Source organism: Bos javanicus, chromosome 6 (genome assembly GCF_032452875.1).
Source record: "Bos javanicus breed banteng chromosome 6, ARS-OSU_banteng_1.0, whole genome shotgun sequence".
In the NCBI taxonomy this organism is placed as follows: Eukaryota; Metazoa; Chordata; class Mammalia; order Artiodactyla; family Bovidae; genus Bos; species Bos javanicus.
In genome coordinates, this window is record NC_083873.1 from 56,055,887 (window position 1) to 56,075,886 (window position 20,000).

The 20,000-nt window shown below is 38.6% G+C and overlaps 1 protein-coding gene across 1 annotated transcript in view; it reads left to right on the top strand.

Moving 5' to 3' along the window:
- The window catches only part of DTHD1 (death domain containing 1), an 81,129-nt gene that overhangs the window by 54,616 nt on the left and 6,513 nt on the right, over positions 1–20,000 (top strand). The gene's annotated exons all lie outside the window — the stretch shown is intronic.

The following is a 20,000-nucleotide window of genomic DNA, read 5'->3' on the forward strand; positions in this document are numbered from 1 at the left end:
TCTGTTATTAATTTAATTTATATAATAATAAAAGTAATGATAATATAGCTGATATTTGTTGTTCTTGGATAGTAACTTGGTAAAACACTTACACGTATTAAACCATTTACTGAAACAGTGGTTGAAGAACCTGAGATATAGAGAGGTTTGAGAACCCAAGTTGGTCTGAGTCCAATGATGGCATTCACAACCCCTCTACCCAGGGACTCCTTTTGTGTTAGAGCTCCTCAGACCTAGGAGAATAGCTCATTCAATCCTTTAATCCCATCTCTAATATACATTCAATAATGTTTTGTTGCACTATCAAAGGATAGATGAATGCATGCTGGGGAAATTGATAAAACAATTAAAGGTGGAGTCTTAATAGCTGACCAAAGCTTTACCTGCTTCCTTTCCCAGCTAACAGTTACATTTAGCAGAAGCCTTTTGTGCCTACAAAGGAATGACTAATGTGGGGATTTCACACACTGGCCACAGATGGGAGGAAGATGTTTGTAAGCTATCTAGGCCTTTCCCAGCACATTCACATCATCACCTCTTTCTGTTGGAAAGGTTATTCCTATCTAGAAGCAGGAAAAAACAAGCCAGGAAATTAAAAAAAAAAAAAAATCTGTTAGAATATTCCAGAGAATTTTGTTCAGAGTTGAACAGGAACTTTGACAGATATTTGTGCCTGAAAAAAAACTTGGGATTATAATTTAAAAGTGAAACAATGAAGAGACAAGGTGAAAGCTTATACAAGTTCTAATAGTGCTGTTTATCTTTGATTTGTTGAGTTGTTTTTAAAATCAATATGGTCTCCCACATAGCTGCATTTATGCATCAAAAGCATCTGCTTTGGCCAGAACTGCTTGGAATAGTGAGCAAGCTTTTAAGCATATTCACAATAGTTAACACTGATGGAGTACTTGGTAAATTCCAGGTACGTTTGAAGTGTTCAATGTGCATTAAGTCTATCTTCACCGCAACCCCACATACTACGTCTAATGCCTCACCCTTCGGTATATAAAAATATCAATCTGGAGATACTAATTTATATATTATCTATTCCAGACTGCTCTTGATGACTTTCCTTTACTGATTCCACATGTCTTCCATTTTGTTGTTCAGTTGCTAAGTTGTGTCCAATTCTTTGCAACCCCATGGACTGCAGCATACCAGGCTCCTCTGTCCTCCACGCCCTTCTGCAGTTTGTTCAAATTCATGTCCATTGGGTGCATGGTGCTGTCTGTATTTCCTGAGTTATCCAGGACCTTACTTTACTTTATGCCTGCAGTCATCCCTAAGACTTCTTCCTTCTCCCTGTGCCAGCTCTTTCGATCATTTAGGGTTTTTTGGATTGGTCTATCTAGATTCCTGGGTCCTCAGGTTGTCTTCTTTTGTGATTGACTCCTTCAAAGGTTGAAAGATAATCAATTCCTTCCTCTGGAGAAAGTCATACTCAAATTGAAGCCTTAAATAGAGTCATTTTCTAAGAAGTAATTTTAAAAAACAATGAGGAAACAAAAGTTTGGCTGCAGTAAAAAGTGTAGAGTTTTAAAACTAAAAAAGATCTGAATGAAACAAAATGGACATTTCTAGTATTGGTAACAGCCTGATTTCATTTCCGAAGATCTTAATTTCTAGATTATCTCCAAGTGAGACCACTCTGGGTCAGTTCTTTTAGCTCTAAACTCAGTTTCTACTTTTTTTCCACAGTAGTCTTACTTCTCTGTAGGCTTATTAGGATCTTCAGATCTTTCTATGTAGAAGCCCTTCCTTTCATTGTGTGGACCAAGCCTTGAGGAAGTTCTACACTGTGCAGTAAAAATGTTAACTGTGATGAAAACAATAACAGGATATTTATTGACTGATGCTTATGTCTTTTAATCTGTTTCCCCCCCCCCCCCTCTCTCTCTATATATATATTTAAAGGTGTGAGTGTGTGGAAATTTTCAGAAACACACGAAACTAGAGGAACTACAATGAAACTACATGGACTCATCACTTTACTTGTAATTCTGTTTGTTTCTCTAAGGGTAAGGATTTTTTAACAAACAATGGCAAAACCCAATAGAATTAGTTCAGTTCAGTTCAGTCGCTAGGTCGTGTCTGACTCTTTGCACCCCATGAATCACAGCACGCCAGGCCTCCCTGTCCATCACCAACTCCCGGAGTTCACTCAAACTCATGTCCATTGAGTCAGTGATGCCATCCAGCCATCTCATCCTCTGTCGTCCCCTTCTCCTCCTGCCCTTGATCCCTCCCAGCATCAGAGTTTTTTCCAATGAGTCAACTCTTCGCATGAGGTGAACAAAGTACTGGAGTTTCAGCTTTAGCATCATTCCTTCCAAAGAAATATCAGGGCTGATCTCCTTCAGAATGGACTGGTTGGATCTCCTTGCAGTCCAAGGGACTCTCAAGAGTCTTCTCCAACACCATAGTTCAAAAGCATCAATTCTTCGGTGCTCAGCCTTCTTCACAGTCCAACTCTCACATCCATACCTGACCACTGGAAAAACCATAGCCTTGGCTAGATGGACCTTAGTTGGCAAAGCAATGTCTCTCCTTTTGAATATGCTATCTAGGTTGGTCATGACTTTCCTTCCAAGGAGTAAGTGTCTTTTAATTTCATGGCTGCAATCACCATCTGCAGTGATTTTGGAGCCCAGAAAAATAAAGTCTGACACTGTTTCCACTGTTTCCCCATCTATTTCCCATGAAGTGATGGGACCGGATGCCATGATCTTCGTTTTCTGAATGTTGAGCTTTAAGTCAACTTTTTCACTCTCCACTTTCACTTTCATCAAGAGGCTTTTTAGTTCCTCTTCACTTTCTGCCATAAGGGTGGTGTCATCTGCATAGAATTAGTAGTTATTACTAATAGTATCTACTACCCAACCCATGTTATATATTTACCTACTGACTCACGTTCCTCCTTTTACTATTAATTTGTTCAAAAAACAAGTTCTGAAAAGTATCCATCCATACATTGCACTTGGCTTGTGAGTCTCCTCCTCCATTTTTTGAATTCTCAGTGTAGGTGACATCCTTTACAGACATCACCTTAATCTAGCCTCAGAGCATACTTCAGAGGTAGGAGCCATCGTCTCTGTTTCACCAATTTGAGATTTTAGCAAGAGTTTAGATGACTTGCCTCGACTTGCATAATCTCACAGGGCAGAGGCTGTGCGAAGGCCCAGTTTTCAAAATCATTCCTATCTCATGCTCTTACATTTCCCTCATTCCTTACACAAGCTGGGTCTTCTGTTTCCTTTTGTCTGCCACTTTTGTCACTACATCATATTTCCTCTCATATCTTTTGCCCCTTTCAATGTATTTGGCAACTCTGGATCTTTCAGGAAGCCAGGGTGCTTGAATCTTTTGCTGAAGCTAATAGAGCAACCTTAGTCTCATAAGGTGGTTTCCTTTGTTATCTGGAATTTTAAGCTCTTGAGGCAGAAGCAGATTTCTCTATCATCTTGGTTTCACATACACAGTGACTTCTGAACAGCCCAGTAGGTTCCTCTGTTCTATCCACATAGATAGGTCATAGCTCCTCATTTTCAGAGCAGAGTCACTGCTATCCTTTTAGCATGATGAAAGCTCCGGCTTTCTCTGGCTCAGGTTATGAGTTCACATTTTTAAACTTTTTGTTGCTGACCTATCACTCAGATACCCTCAAAATTTTCTTTATGGTTTTAAAAGAACAAAAATACTTTCCATGCATGTTTACAGTAAAAGATGGTAAAAGGTAAGATTACTAGCAAATAAAAGTCAATGCTCAGTTACATTTTCCCCAAATTTCAGAATTCTAAGTACTTTATTTTTAGAACAATAACATAACAGCTTTGAATAAAATGGATTCACATAGTGAGGCAGTTATTTTATTTTTAATTCTTTTGAATCCCTGATTCACTCAGTAGATCTTAGATTGGTGCTTACATGTTTTTAGCTCTCTCAAATACCTGCAGAGTTAACAAGCAGAGAGCAACTCTCAGGCTCAGAGATCTTGGCTGGCAAGATAATAATATTGTTTTAACTGTATTTTTTTTTTAAGATTTCCATGTGTTTATACAAGTTAAATGGTATTTCCACTTATGCCTGAAATACGATTTTTTAATTGTATTTGTGTAGGTAAAAAAGTAATTTTAAAGAAAAATGTTAAGTAATAGCTATTATCTTGAGTACTTATTATATACAATGATCTTCTCAAAGTTATATGATGTAGCGAAAGATTTCTTTTAAGGGCACTATGAAGCAGATACTATATATCATCATGTCAGATTCATGAATGAGGCAAATGGGACACAAACCTGTAAGATCACAAGGTTGATATCATTAGGAATTGATTTCTTTCCCTCTTTCTAATACTGCTTCCAAATCCAGAGCAGTGATGATATTTGTGACTGGTGAGCTTAATACAAGAGGTACTAGAATGGCCAAGGGAAAGCCTAGTCTCACATCCTTCCCTTTATATACACAGGTTATAAATAAAGGATCCATAGTCTTACAAATTTTAGCTTTAGTATTACATCTGCTACTTAGTATGTATATTTTTAGTCAAATTATTTAATCTCTCTAAGCTTCAGTTTTCTAGGGAACCCTCCTCTACTGTTGGTGGGAATGTAAGTCGGTGGGAATGTAAGTTGGTGGGAATTTAAGTGGTGCAGCCACTGTGGAAAACAGTGTAGAAGTTCCTCAGAAAACTGAAAAAGAGAATTACCTCCTGATTCAGCAGTCCTACTCCTGGGTATATGAAAGTGAAAATGAAAGTGAAGTCACTCAGTCGTGTCTGACTCTTTGCGACCCCGTGGATTGTAGCCCACCAGGCTCCTCCATCCATGGAATTCTCCAGGCAAGAATACTGGAGTGGGTTGCCATTTCCTTCTCCAGGGGATCTTCCTGACCCAGGGATCGAACCCAGGTCTCCCGCATTGCAGGCAGACGCTTTAACCTCTGAGCCACCAGGGAAGCCCTGGGCATATAGTTGGGTAAAACTATAATTCAAAAAAGATAAGTGCGCCTTTATGTTCATAGCAGCACTATTTACAATACCAAAAACATGAAAACAACCTAAATGTTGATGGACAAATGAATGGATAAAGATATGGTTCATGTATACAACAGAATACTACTCAGCCACAAATATAATGAGATAATATTCTTTGTAGCTCCATGGATCCAACTGGAGATTATCATACTCAGTGAAATAAGTCAGAAAGAGAAAGACGAATAATATATGTTATCACTTATATGTGGAATCTAAATTATGACACAAATGAACTTATCTTCAAAGCAGAAACAAACTCATGGATGTAGAGAAAAGACGAGTGGTTGCCAGGGGAAGAAGTATTTGGAGGTGGGTTGGAGTGGGAGGTTGGTGTTAGCAGATATAAGCTATTACATAGAGACTGGATAAATAGCAATGTCCTACCATATAACACAGGGAACTATATTTAGTATTCTAGGATAAACCATAGTAGAAAAGAATAGAAGAAAAATGTATACCCTGAAGAAGGGAATGGCTACCCACTCCAGTATTTCTGCCTGGAGAATCCCATAGACAGAGGAGCCTGGTGGGCTACAGTCCATGCGGTCACAAAGAGTCAGACACAACTAAGTGACTAACACACGCACATATACGTATAACTGAATCACTTTGCTGTAGAGCAAAGATTAACAATGTAAATCAACTATATCTCAATTAAAAAAATAAACTTCAGTCTTCTCATTTGTAAAGTAAGTATAACAATTACCTTACAAAGTTACAGATATACTAGACTCAACCAAGGTTATGTAATATATTTTCAGTTATTAAAGTTATTACTGGTACATGATAAGTAATTAAAATTGTAGCTAATATCATTATCTGGAGGAAATAATATTAATGTTTAACTCAGGACTTTAATTGGAATTCTTTAAGACAGGGCTTTGGACAGAACTGGAATTCAAGATTAGTCCCATGTTACCTTGGAGAAGTTACATCTGTGAAAGGGGAATGACAAATTTTCAAATGTGGTTTGGAATGAAATAATATAGTTACACATTTAGCCCAATTGTTGCCACCAGTCCTGCTTGGTATTCTCTGAGCTTCCTGAATCTGTGATTTGGTGTCTGATATTAATCTGGGAAACTCTCACCCATTATTGTTTCAAATACTTCTGTTTCTTTCTCTTTTTCTGGAATTCCTATTGCACACAGGTTTTCATAGTCATTTCACAGTTCTTAGATGTTCCGTTTTTATCTTTTTTCTCTTGATTTTCAGTTTGGGGTTTTCTGTTTAGATACCCTTAAGCTCAAATTTTTTCCATGGCCATGTCCATGTACTAAAAATCCTAAAGTCATTCTTCATTACTCTTACATGTTTTGATCTCTAGCATATCTATTTGGTTCTTTCTGAGACTTTCCACCTCTCTGTTTACATTACACATCTGTTCTTATATGCCGTTCACTTTTACACGAGAGCCTTTAGCATATTAATCGTAGTTTTAAAAAAATCCTATCTGATAATTCTCATAGTACTGCTATATCTGAGTCTAGTTCTGATGTTGACTTGGTCTCTTCAAACTGCTTTTTGTCATTTAGGCTGTCTTGTAATTGCTTCTCTTGATAGCTGAACACGATGTACTGGGTAAGCGGAACTACTATAAATAGACCTTTAGTGACGTGGTGGTAAGCGTGAGGGAAGGCAAGTGTTCTACAGGTCTATGACTTGGTCTCAGTCTTCAGTGAGCCTGTGTCTCCTTCCCATCTACCTTTGGTGGGACAGGATGGCTAGAGGGACCTGAAGTTGGCTATTTCCCTTCCCATAGGGAATATACTTTGGTTAAATAGTTTCTTCTGAGGGCAGGCCTTCTACAGAGTACTCTGGGATATTTCAAAAGGCTTCCTTTCCTCTCTCCCTGCAGGAACCACAATGGGATTTTTCTTAGATATTCACTATAAGAACCTGGTTGAGTTCCTGGAAGTAAAATTCACAGAAGTGTGGGAAATTTCCCCATGCCTGGGTGCTCCTGGAGTCTTCTCCTGGAGCTCCTGGACTTGTCTGCTCTGCGCCTCCAGGAATTTGTTGATCACAGTTCAGGTTTCCTTACCCTGGGCCTAGTTCCTGCGGTTGTTTGTGCTGTGGGTTTCTGCTCTGGTTAGTTGTGATTCTCAGTAGCTCCTTGTCAGTCTCTTCAAATCTGACTAAGAGGTTTGCCCCTGTGACCTTATTTCTCTGACAAATTTAAAAACAGTTGTTGATTATTCAGCTTGTTCTGCTTTTCACTGTTTAGGACAGAATGGCAACTTCTGGCCTCTCACGTGCCTAACTGGAAACTGAAAATCTAGCCTAGTTCTTCATGCCAGTAGGTCCTTACTCAGTGCTACTATAAGCTCTTATTTGATTTGTATTATGTTGGACCCATAACTGAAGCACAGAGATTTTATGCTAACATTAATATTTTATATCAGATTACTTCTTTGATCAAGATTCTATCTAATGTATTTATAATATAAAATCTCTAAGAGTTTTATAGGAGTCATACATTATGAAGTTTGAGACTCTACAGTTGATTACTATGATGTGATAAATGAACTCAAGTTAAGCAAATGGCCGCTATTACTTAGTTGAAGAGGCCGCTATATGAAATAAATAAAGAATAAAGTAAGCAGTTAAAACTTGTATGTAGCTATGGTATCTTAAAGGCTTTTGGCAAAATCCATGCTAAAAATACACAAAAATATACTAATTACATATATTCCCTTGATTTATTATTCATTCCACTTCCACTTTTATATCTTCTGACTACAAAATAAATGACCTATTTATCAGAAAAGTCTACAAGAAGTGTTTGGGGATAGGAGAAGTATGACGGTTAAGGCTGGATGGAGGAGTTGTTGCCACAAGATATTATCATAATTACCTGTGAAAATGTCTCCATGAATAACTGCCTTAAGGTAAATGATAAAAATGCTAATATCAGCATCACATTTTTTTTGTTGGATGTGTAATGCTGCCCTTTAGCTATAATTCTCTGTGGCATCCATGTTAGATGGTACTTAAAGTATCAGAAACTTTTTAGCATGTTACTTTACACAAAAATTGGTTCTTCAGTAGAGATTCCAAGAACTAGTGTGTGTGTGTTACTTGCTCAGTCATGTCTGACTCTTTGCAAACCCCGTGGACTGTAGCCAACCAGACTCCTCTGTCCATGGAATTTTCCAGGTAAGAATACTGGAGTGGGTTGCGATTTCCTTCTCCATGGGGCTTCCCGACCACAGCTCTCCTGCATTGCAGGCAGACTCTTTACTGTCTGAGCCACCAGGGAAGCCCCCAAGAAATAGTAGGCATGTAGAAATTAAAGAAGAAAAGTCTATAACTTGTTATTTCTATAGCCACCAAATAGCAATAGTAAGATCTTCATGACCCAGATAACCATGATGGTGTGATCACTCACCTAGAGCCAGACATCCTGGAATGTGAAGTCAAGTGGGCCTTAGGAAGCATCAGTACGAACAAACCTAGTGAAGGTGATGGAATTCCAGTTGAGCTATTTTTGAAATCCTAAAAGATGATGCTGTGAAAGTGCTGCACTCAGTATGCCAGAAAATTTGGAAAACTCAGCAGTGGCCACAGGACTGGAAAAGGTCAGTTTCCACTCCAATCCCAAAGAAAGGCAATGCCAAAGAACGTTGAAACTACTGTACAATTGCACTCATCTCATACGCTAGCAAAGTAATGCTCAAAATTCTCCAAGCCAGCATTCAACAGTACATGAACTATGAACTTCCAGATGTTCAAGCTGTATTTAGATAAGGCAGAGGAACCGGAGATCAAATTGCCACCATCTGTTGGATCATCAATAAAACAAGAGGATTCCAGAAAACATCTACTTCTGCTTTATTGACTACACCAAAGTCTTTGACTATGTAGATCACAACCAACTATAAAATTCTGAAAGAGATGGGAATACCAGACCACCTTTCCTGCCTCCTGAGAAATCTGTATGCAGGTCAAGAAGCAACAGTTTAAACTGGATGTGGAACAACAGACTGGTTCGAAATTGGGAATGGCATACATCAAGGCTGTATATTGTCACCATGCTTATTTAATGTATATGCAGAGTACATCATGCAAAATGTCAGACTGGATAAAGCAGAAGATGTATTAAGATTTCCAGGAGAAATATCAATAACCTCAGATAAGCAGATGACAACTACACTTAAGGCAGAAAGCAAAGAACTAAAGAGCCTCTTGATGAAAGTGAAAGAGGAGAGTGAAAAAGCTAGCTTAAAACTCAACATTCAAAAAACTAAGATCATGGCATCCAGTCCCATCACTTCATACAAATAGATGTGGGGAAACAGTGAGAGACTTTATTTTGGGGGGCTCCAAAATCACTGCAGATGGTGATTGCAGCCATGAAATTAAAAGATGCTTGCTCCTTGGAAGAAAAGTTATGACCAACCTTGACAGCATATTGAAAACCAGAGACATTACTTTGCTGACAAAGGTCCATCTAGTCAAAGCTATGGTTTTTCCAGTAGTCATGTATGGATGTGAGAGTTCAACTATAAAGAAAGCTGAGCACTGAAGAATTGATTCTTTTGAACTGTGATGTTGGAGAAGACTCTTGAGAGTCCCTTGGACTTCTAGGAGACAAACCAGTCCATCCTAAAGGAAATCAGTCCTGAATAGTCATCAGAAGGACTGATGCTGAAGCTGAAGCTCCAATACTTTGGCCACCTGATGCAAGGAACTGACTCATTGGAAAAGACCCTGATGCTGGGAATGATTGAAGGCAGGAGGAGAAGGGGACACAGAGAAATTGGTTGGGTGGCATCACTGACTTGATGGACATGAGTTTGAGCAAGCTCCAGGAGTTGGTGATAGACAGGGAAGCCTGGCATGCTGCAGTCCATGGGGTCAGAAAGAGTTAGAAATAACCGAGCAACTGAACTGAATTGAATTATTGTAGGTATCCTTGAAGTTAGTGACCACGCATGTTATAATTGGGGGCTTCCCAGGTGGCGCTACTGGTAAAGAACCTGCCTGCCAATGCAGGAGACATAAGAGACATGGGTTCAGTCCTTGGGTTTGGAAGATCCCCTGGAGGAAGGCATGGCAACCTACTCCAGTATTCTTGCCTGGAGAGTCCCATAGACAGAGGAGCCTGGCAGGCTACAGTCCATAGGGTTGCAAAGAGTTGGACACGACTGAAGCAACTTAGCATGCAAATAACTGAGTCAGTGTACCATACACCTGAAACTAACACAGCATTGTCAATCAAATACAAAGTAAAATTAAAAAAAAAAAACAAAAAAATAGGATATTACTTTAGGCACAAAAGATGTCATTTCATGTCACTCTTTCCATTTTTCACTTCAAAATATGTTTTATTATAGTAAGGATTTATAATTTTCCTGACTTCTTTTTTACTTTCAGTTTGGTTTTATGGGTTATCATGGTGAACCTGCAGAAATTTCACCCAACAACTTTGTTGAATTCCCTAATTTTACCCATATTTGTTATTTTAAGCTGGAATGGAAGGCACAGTGATGATATGATGTTACTAAACAAATCAGTGCTGAACCCAACCTATAATGGCTGTTTCCACTGCTTTATTTTTCACTCTAGTCTTTTTGGTGTATGTTCCTAGATCCCCTGGAAAAGGAAATGGTTACCCACTCTAGTATTCTTGCCTGGAGAATTCCATGGACAGAGGAGCCTGGCAGGCTGCAGTCCATGGGGTCACAAAGAGTTGGACACAACTGAGTGACTAAACACTTCACTTAACACACTCCTAGCATGAGGTTACCTTACTTAACTATGGCACCATCCTAAGATTCCTGAAAGCCTATAATAAGGGCGAGTCCTGACCAAGATTGAAACTCTGAGCTTCTTTCTATCAGAAACTCGATAGTCTGCAGCTGCTGAACCCAGGTGGGCTATGAGACCGCAGGGAAAGGGGTTGTCTCCAATACCATTATGTCATGAAACACTTAACTTGTGTCTCACTATATATAAAGTTATAGGATTTACCTTATTTACAAATGGATCTTTTAAAATTAATTTTTATTGGAGTAGAGTTGCTTTATAATATTGCATTAATTTCTACTGTATAGCAAAATAAATCAACTGTATGTATACATATATCCTCTCTTTTTTAGATTTCCTTCACATCTAGGTCACCACAGAGCACTGAGTATGGAGCTCCCTGTGCTATATGTAGGTTCTCATTATTTATTTCATACATAGTATCAGTAGTGTATATATGTCAATTCCAGTCCCCCAGTTCATCCCACTGCCCTTCCTTTTGGTATCCATTTGTTTGGTCACTACATCAGTGTCTCTGTTTCTGCTTTGCAAATAAGATCATCCATACCATTTTCTAGATTCCACATACACGTGTTAATATAGGATATTTGCCTTTCTCTACAAATGGATCTTTGGACAATCATTTATTGTATTGTAATCTGAGAGGTATCAAAACATTTCTGATACAAAATGAGACTCTAGTTCTATCAAGAATTGTGTGACAAAATTAAGTGACTTACTGAGCACACACTCTGTACAAGGAATTCAATGAATCTATTCCATTTTATTTCATCTAAAGTATGTTACACATTGTATTTCATATAAAGTTCACTACACATCTAGGAAGGAGACAAGATGATGACAGAAATTTTAAAGTTTAGGGAACCAAGTCATGAATTGACTCAGGGGTCAACAACTGATAGAATGAAGTTTAGACTCAGTCTTACCCAAGAGCCCTCAGGCTCAAGCAGCCTTGTATTAAGGAAAGCATATATTTTGGAGTTCATCAGAGTGGTATTGAGCCCACAGTTCCCTCACTCTGAAGTCTCAGCCACAAGGCCTCACTACTTTTAAGCCTTGATAGTCTCTTTCATCCAAGAGGAAAAGAGTAAGAACTCCTCATCTTCCTCACAGCATTTTGGGGAAAGATAGACGAGATAACCCAGAAGAACACACTTTGTAAATAACTCTGAAGCAGGCTCAGTTTTGACAGTTTCAGACAAGCCTGATAAATAAGTGCTGAGATTCATCCAACTCATAAGAGTATTTGCATAGAAGCTGAAGTGATTCCTGGAGTAAGAAATTAAACTGTATTCACTGCTGAGTCTGAAATAACTGAATATGAGATATGGCTTGACAGAGTTCTATTTGCAGGGGACTCAGAGTATGTTTGCCCTCCCTACACACATATTTATATATATTAGAATATAAATAATTTTTTATTAAAGACATCTAAATATATACTAAATATTCTATGTTAAATGTGTCACATATTAAAATATATTTAAAGCATACAGGCCATCAGATGTTGAGAACAGAGTACTATAATTATTAATGAAATCTGATTCTCAGTTCAGCCCCTTGTCCTAAGGGGAATGATTTTAATTTAAAAACAGAAGACATATTTAATTGAGTCCTGTGACACAACAGGGCAAAGTTCATATTACTGTAATGTCACGTAACCCAAGGGGTAGGGAGACGCTTACTTCATTCTATCACATTTTACCACACAATTTACACACCAGGAGAGCTCAGAGTGGTCACTGATGGAGAACTGCTTTGCTCAGGAGAAAAGTAGAAGAGATGATGGGCTTCATGTGGAGCAGGTTAGAATGGTATCACTGCTGAAGGATCCAGCAGAATGGTAGTGGGGTTGCAACAGAACAAACCCATGGTAACCACTGATATGGAATAACTGTGCTTACGTGAAACCTTGGGAGAAAAAGCGTGGCGTGGGTAGAACACTCATGGCACTACTTGGGATATGCACAGGAAGGGGAACTGCTGTGCCCACAAAAAGGGCTTTGATGGTTGTGTCGCCTGGCTGACCACTGTGCTGAACCTGGGGGAACGTGTGGATACCAAGAAAGGAAAGCCCATAAGACTGCCAGAAATACCTGGATGGGACTTTGCCAGAGTTGGAGTTTCTATGTACGCACCAGAGTTAAGTCATCTGTGCAACTCCTATGAAGCAACTTTTGAGTGAGAAATTAATTTATTACTGTACCTCTATAGCATTGGTTGTGTAAGAAGCAATCAGAATCTCACTTTGGCCCTGACATGATATTAGAAATCTCCATCATTTCTTGGATAAAGATATGTGTTTCATTCTTCCATGCACTGCTGGGATACATTTGGAATGCTAGGTGATAACTGATGTTAAGTCCAACTCAATGGTGCTTGTCTAACTGGAGCCACCATACTTCGGAATAAGAACCATCTGTGTTACAAATTTGGCCTTATCTGAGACCAATTCAAAGTATGAACTTAATTTTTGCCTTTTTCTTAAGATTCATTTTCATGAATGCTATGGTTTGAGAACACAGCCTTATTTTCTCAGTGAGTAGAAGACAAAGCCCCTTGATGAGAGTGTTGGGCAAGGGTGAGGTAGAAGTCTTGCAAAGAGTGGTAAATGTGTGCAATAATTTCTATAAGCAATGGTGGAAGAGGTCTTCAGAGACATATAAAAATATTGCTGAGCAGTCCCAGTCCCCATCTGAAACAACAGACTTTAAATTTGTGGTGATAACAACCTTCATAATTGTCCACTGAGAATCCCCAAAGCTATGAAGAATTGAGGCTTGAGGGTATGGTGTAGTCACCCTGTGGTAAATAGAAGCACTGATATAAAAGAAAACACAGAAAATGATACAATAGGACCTACCAATATACAACTGTAAAGAAATTTAACAATGGTTAAAGAAGACAGCTTAAGTCATACAAGTAAACTTTGTTTAAGACTTCATGAAGTGGATAGTCTCCTTTCAAAGAACTACAAAATGGGGCAAAAGGTAAGAAACCTTTATAAGATAAGAAAAAGAGCAAGGATGAGACAAATAGAAAATATCCAATTCGCTGGGGCCACAAAGTCACCCTTGATGGGCGTGAGAAGGCTGGACTGGGCTTGGCCTTTATGGACTGGCCGACTGGATACACTGCATGTCTGGTCAAGCAGAACATTTATGAGGACATGAATGTTTTCTACGTTTTGCTTTGCTGATGTGGCATCCTGGGAAGGAGTGTGGATTCTTCTTGGGCCTACAGATTTATTTCAACAGAGGCACTGTCCTGTAGGGAAAGAGATCATGACACTGAGAGCTCCAGTTGGCCTCTGGGTCTCCATGTTTCACGGCTTCTGTGCTCATATCCATTCTGTGGTTCTGAAGAAGCAAAGAAAGACAGCTCTTGGGCATCATGGAACTAGAGGAACCAGAGAAAGTGGAAGTGCTGCAGCCTGAGGAACATTTCGAGCAGTTTCTGTTTCCAGTCATCAGTGAGGTGCAGGAGGCTATTGTGCCTCGCACTGGCGTGCACAGAAAAGCATATGACATAATAGGATCAGGCTGTAGGAAATGGGCAATAAATTCTTCCAATAAAACACAGGTGGAAAGCCTTGGGAAAAGCACTCTGAATTATTTTCAAAATCAATGGAGTCAAGGGCAGAGTGACCAAAAGGTGCAAGAAGGAGGAGAAGGCAAAGGAGATTGCAAAGATGACAGAGACAGATGTTGGCTGACCTAGTCAGGCAGGTAAAGAAAAGCAATTGTTGTGAAGGAAGGTCAGCCATTTATGTCTAACGGATTCTGGTCAAGCAGTGGAGATTGGCTGAGACCCTGAAGAAGCTGAAATCATAGAATCTTTGTTTCCTTATTTTCTGTCTACACACTGTCCTCACTTACACTAATGTCCTGCTATGGTCTGTGGTTAATGACCTCAATATGAGTTGTAACTAACTGTTAAATAATTTTGTTTGAGGAAGTAACTTTTGTTTGGAAAATGCCCTCACATATGAGAATTGGTGATAAAGGCTCTTGCAGGAGTAAGAGAAGCTGCAAGCCTTCTGTAAGGAATCTCGCAGTAGCTACATTTGTTTCTGGGCTTTCAGTTATTTCTAAATCTCGAGGTGCTTTGCTCTTTCTTGTGTGACCAGCTAGCTCCCAGGAATATTGAGTATGTGCTGTGCTGTGTGGCTCATGGGACTCAGAGCTGGAGTTCTGTAGTTCTGGAGGTGTCTGCCAAAGGAGCGGTGCTATTTCTGAAACATGATTTCACGCAGCAACTGCTAAAGAAGCTGTGCAGGGGACCAGACTCTTACAGGGAGTGTGAATATGGTTGACTTGGCTAAGACTGATGAATCAGAAGAAGGGGTAGAGGATGGTATTGTCTGTGTTTTGGGACTTTAATTTCTGTGTAAGACCTAAGAAGGAGATATGTATTTTGTTGAAAATTTAAATTTTGTGTGGCACACTATCTGATGTAATCAGTCTGGTCATTTTGTTTTGATAGCCTAACTCAGCTTTTTTGACATGGTGGTTTCCATGTCAAAAGATGGAAGAGTCCTTGTCAAGATCTCAATAGGAGATGAGCTCTTGGCATTCTGTTCAAGTTGATATTATACCTGGATGCATTTCAGGGGATTCTGGACATAAAAGAGGTATTTGCAAAGGCCCTTGAGAGGCTAGGGAAGGAAAGTGAAGACTATCTGCAATGGGCCCTAACCTAGACAGGAAACAGGTATCTTCAATGTTCCATAAATCACCCAACAATAAGTTCATTTGAGTAGCCAACCTGACAATTATTTGAAGTCAAAACTTTACCATGAGGGGAAATATTATTATGGTAATAAAAGTAATTATTTTATTGACAATAAAAGGATACAAAAATTACCAAAAGTCTAACTGGGGAGGGAAAACAAACATATACAAGTAATGGTATGAGTGGCATTGATGACAGCACAAGACATTAAGAGATAAATTGACTGATGGTACATAAATTCTCAAATAAGAAACCAGGAACCAGAGTAGTTGATAAAAGAGGTGGAAATGATCAGTGGTCTTGAAAACATGGTAGGATATGAAGGAAGAGATCATTCAAGTCAAGAGAAAGTATCACATAAGTTAAATAGTTCTTACTACCCTATGTGTACGTGTCAATACCATATAAAGCATGGTAAAGAATTAATATAGGAACAAGGTACTTTATTGGCCCTCAAAGAGATGATAGTCTAATACGCAGAGCCCAGACTGATCATGGCTGGTTTCTGGAGTGGTGAAAAGATACAATGAAGGGAAACTTTTAGGTGCATCACTAAAAATAATGTTGGATAAAATAAAGGATGTGCTCAAGTTAATATTTTTGTTGTTGCACACAAAAGACCAAGTTGGTATAAGCTCAACTAAAAATGTTTCCTACGTTTTAAAAATTCAGTAACAGGGTTGTACTTAAGGAACATGGAAACAATAGACTTAAAAGCAGGGGCCTGTAAGACTCAAGACACAATACCCCTTCCAGGTGTAAGTGACTGTTTTTAGTTCCAATCTTTTAAAAACACTTCCAAGTCAATGAGAGCTGTGTTGTAACAAGACATAGTTGTATATATTTCATTATTTATACTTGTATACTGATGGCATATAGTGAAGAAAAAACTGCCGCATAAACCCTACTGCACCCTTCTACAAGGTATGTGTGTAAAACTGAAAACTTGAGAGTCAGGTTTAGATTTGCTAGACAGCCTTACTGAGAAGTAACATAATGAAAGTGGCATTTTAGAAAGTTTATTTGGCAAAATAAAGTCTACAGTATTAATGTAAGAGCAAGTTACCTGAGAGGAATAACAAATTTTCTCTAGCAAATAGTTGACCCTTAGGGGATGCAACAGAATAGCATTTGTTGATGTGAAGAAGAGAAGAGAGATAAGTAGGGAAAAATCAGAGTCAATCCTGCCAATGAAGGCATCCAGATAACCCTGTGTAGACACAGAATCTGTGGGAGCGGACACTGTAGGACAAGCACTGGCTTCCCTGCTTGGCTTGGAGCTGACCCTGAGCACCAGTGAGATTTTAAAGGTGGTATGCAAGGCAAAAATAGTGCACAGAAAAAAAAAAAAAAAAAAGGAATGAAAAGAAAAAAGAAAGAAAGGGGGAGGGAAGGAATAAGAAGGGTGTTTGAAAATCCCTGAATGATGAGAATATATGGGAGACCAGCATACTGCCTGGAAGTATAAAAGACCCAAGATTTCCCATGCATCCACAATTCACTGCTTCTGCAGTTGGGTTCCAGATAAAGAATATGGCTTGAATTTTCACATATTTAAAAAAATACACATACTTGACCACCAGAATCACTTTCAGTGCATCAAGGTGCTACGAGCCATCTGTGAAGAAAGAATGACTGGAGGGGTGGGTGGTAAATTGTTTACACACAATAAAGAAAAAATCCAATGTGTACCTCTTGTCCTAGACTCAGTCCAGGCCATATGTCCATTGGTGGGAATGACAGAATCTGCTGCATGATTTAAACTGGCATTTCTCAATTTTTTTGGAGAGGATTAAGTGCAAAGTTAATGCCTCAAAAATCTGTGCACTTCTTCTGAAATACTACAGTATCAATACTCTTGGATTTATATTTTTCTTATGTTGATTCTTAATCTCCTCCCATTAAAACTTCTTATTGTAAGTTTTTTTTTTTTTAATTTCAGGTGTACAGCATTAGAATTCAATATGTGTATACATTACACAGTGATCACCAATACAAGTCTAGTTACCATTCGTCTTTTTACAGTTCACCTCCATCACCCATTTCACTAACCCCTCCAGCCCCCTTCTCCTCTAGAAACCACAATTCTGATACCTGTATCTGAGTTTGCTTTGGGTTTATTTTATTTATTCCTTTGGGTTTTTCTTTTGAGGTTGGACATATAAATGAAATCATATGGTATTTGTCTTTCTCCATCTGATTTATTTCACTTAGCATAATACCTTTGAAATTCATCCAAGTTGTCACAAGTGGGAGAATTTCATTCTTTTTTATGGCTGAGTAGTATTTCACTCTGTTCTTGGGTTTCCCTGGTGGCTTGGATGGTAAAGAATCTGCATGCAATGTGGGAGACCTGGGTTCGATCCTTGGGTTGGGAAGATCCCCTGGAGGAGGGCATGGGAATCCACTTCAGTATTCTTGCCTAGAGAATCCCCATAGACAGAGGAGCCTGGTGGGCTACAGTCCAAGGGGTCTCAAAGAGTTAGACACAACTAAGTGTCTAAGCACACAGCACAGTATTTCACTGTATATATTTGTGCATGCTAAGTCACTCAGTCATGTCCAACTTTTGCGACCCCATGGACTATAGCCCACCAGCCTCTTCTGTCCATGGGGATTCTCCAGGCAAGAACACTGGAGTGGGTTGTCGTGCCCTCCTCCAGGGGATATTCCTGACCCAGAGATCAAAACTGTTGTCTCTTATCTCTCCTGCACTGGCAGGCAAGTTATTTACTACTAGAGCCACCTGGGAAGCCTCGGGTGTATATATATACATATATCTATATATGTATATATAATGTATCTTCTTTATCCATTCACCTATCGATGGACACAGGTTTTTTCCATATCTGACAACTGTAATATATTGCAATAAACATAAGAGTTGACTCATTGGAAAAGACTCTGATGCTGGGAGGGAATGGGGGCAGAAGGGGAAGGGGACGACGGAGGATGAGATGGCTGGATGGCATCACTGACTCAATGGACGTGAATTTAAGTGAACTCCGGGAGTTTGTGATGGACAGGGAGGCCTGGCGTGCTGCGATTCATGGGGTCACAAAGAGTCGGACACGACTGAGTGACTGAACTGAACTGAACTGAACTGAAGGGTGCATCTATCTTTTCAACTTAGTGTTTTTATATTATTCATATAAATACCAAGAAGTGGAAATATGGTTAGTTCTATTCTTAATTTTTGAAGAACATCCATACTGTTTTCCATAGTGGCTGCACCAATTTACAGTCCCACAACAATGAGTGTTTTCTTTTCTCCTGTCCTCTCTAACATTTGTTATTTTTTCTCTTTTCAATAATAGCCATTCTGCAAGTAATATCTCATTGTAATTTTGATTGACATTTCCCTAATAATTAGTAGTGTTGAACATCTTTCCATGCCTGTTAGCCATCTCTATGTCTTCTTGGCAAAGTGTCTGTTCAGATTCCCTGTCCATTTTTAAATTATTTGTTATTGAGTTATGTGAGTTTTTAAAATGTATTTTAGATATTAACCCCATAGATAAATAATATCTTCTCCCGTTCAGTAGGTTGCTATTTCATTTTGATAACAGTTTGCCTTAACTCTTCAGAAGTTGTTTTTTTTTTTAATTTATGTAGTCCAATTTGCTTATTTTTACTTTTCCCTTGCCTTTGAAGTGAGATCCACAATGTTACTGCCTATGTTTTTGTCTAGGATTTTTATGATTTCAGATCTTACATTCAGATCTTTAATCTATTTTTAGATCAGGAGCTTTCTATGCCACCATCTTGCTTGTATGCCTTAATGGATATTTTATATACATGTCTATGTAGTATACATGACAAGAATACCTACAAAATATTATATTCTGATTTAATAAATTAGTGCTTTTAATGAAGCAGTTTACAATACATTAATATAGAGTTCTACATCATTCTTGTATCATTGCTATGAGAAGACTTTTTAAAAAATCAGTTTTATTTTGAAATAATTATAGATTTACAGGAAGTTGCTAAATATAGTACAGAGAGGTGCTAGATATTCTCACCCAGTTTTCCTCAGTGGTTACACCTTACATAACTATAGCAAAATATCAAAGCCAGGAAGTTGACATCAATTAAACACGTGTATATAGTACTGTTACTGTTTTATCAGATGTGTAGATTTGTGTAACCACTGCATTCAAGATATACAACTGTTCTAGCATTACAAAGACCTACCTTGTGATATCTTTTTATAATCTTCTACCACCATCCTAACCCCTGGAAATCACCCATCTATTCTATATCTTTGTAATTCTGTAAGTTCAACAATGTGGTATAAATGGAATCAGAATATATGACCTTTCGAGACTGAATTTTTTTCACTCAGCACAACTCTGAAGTTCATGCAAGGTGTTGCATTTATCAATGACTTATCCTCTTTATTGTTTAATTGTATCCCACCTTGTGGACGTTCAATAGTTTTTTTAGCCATTCACCTTAG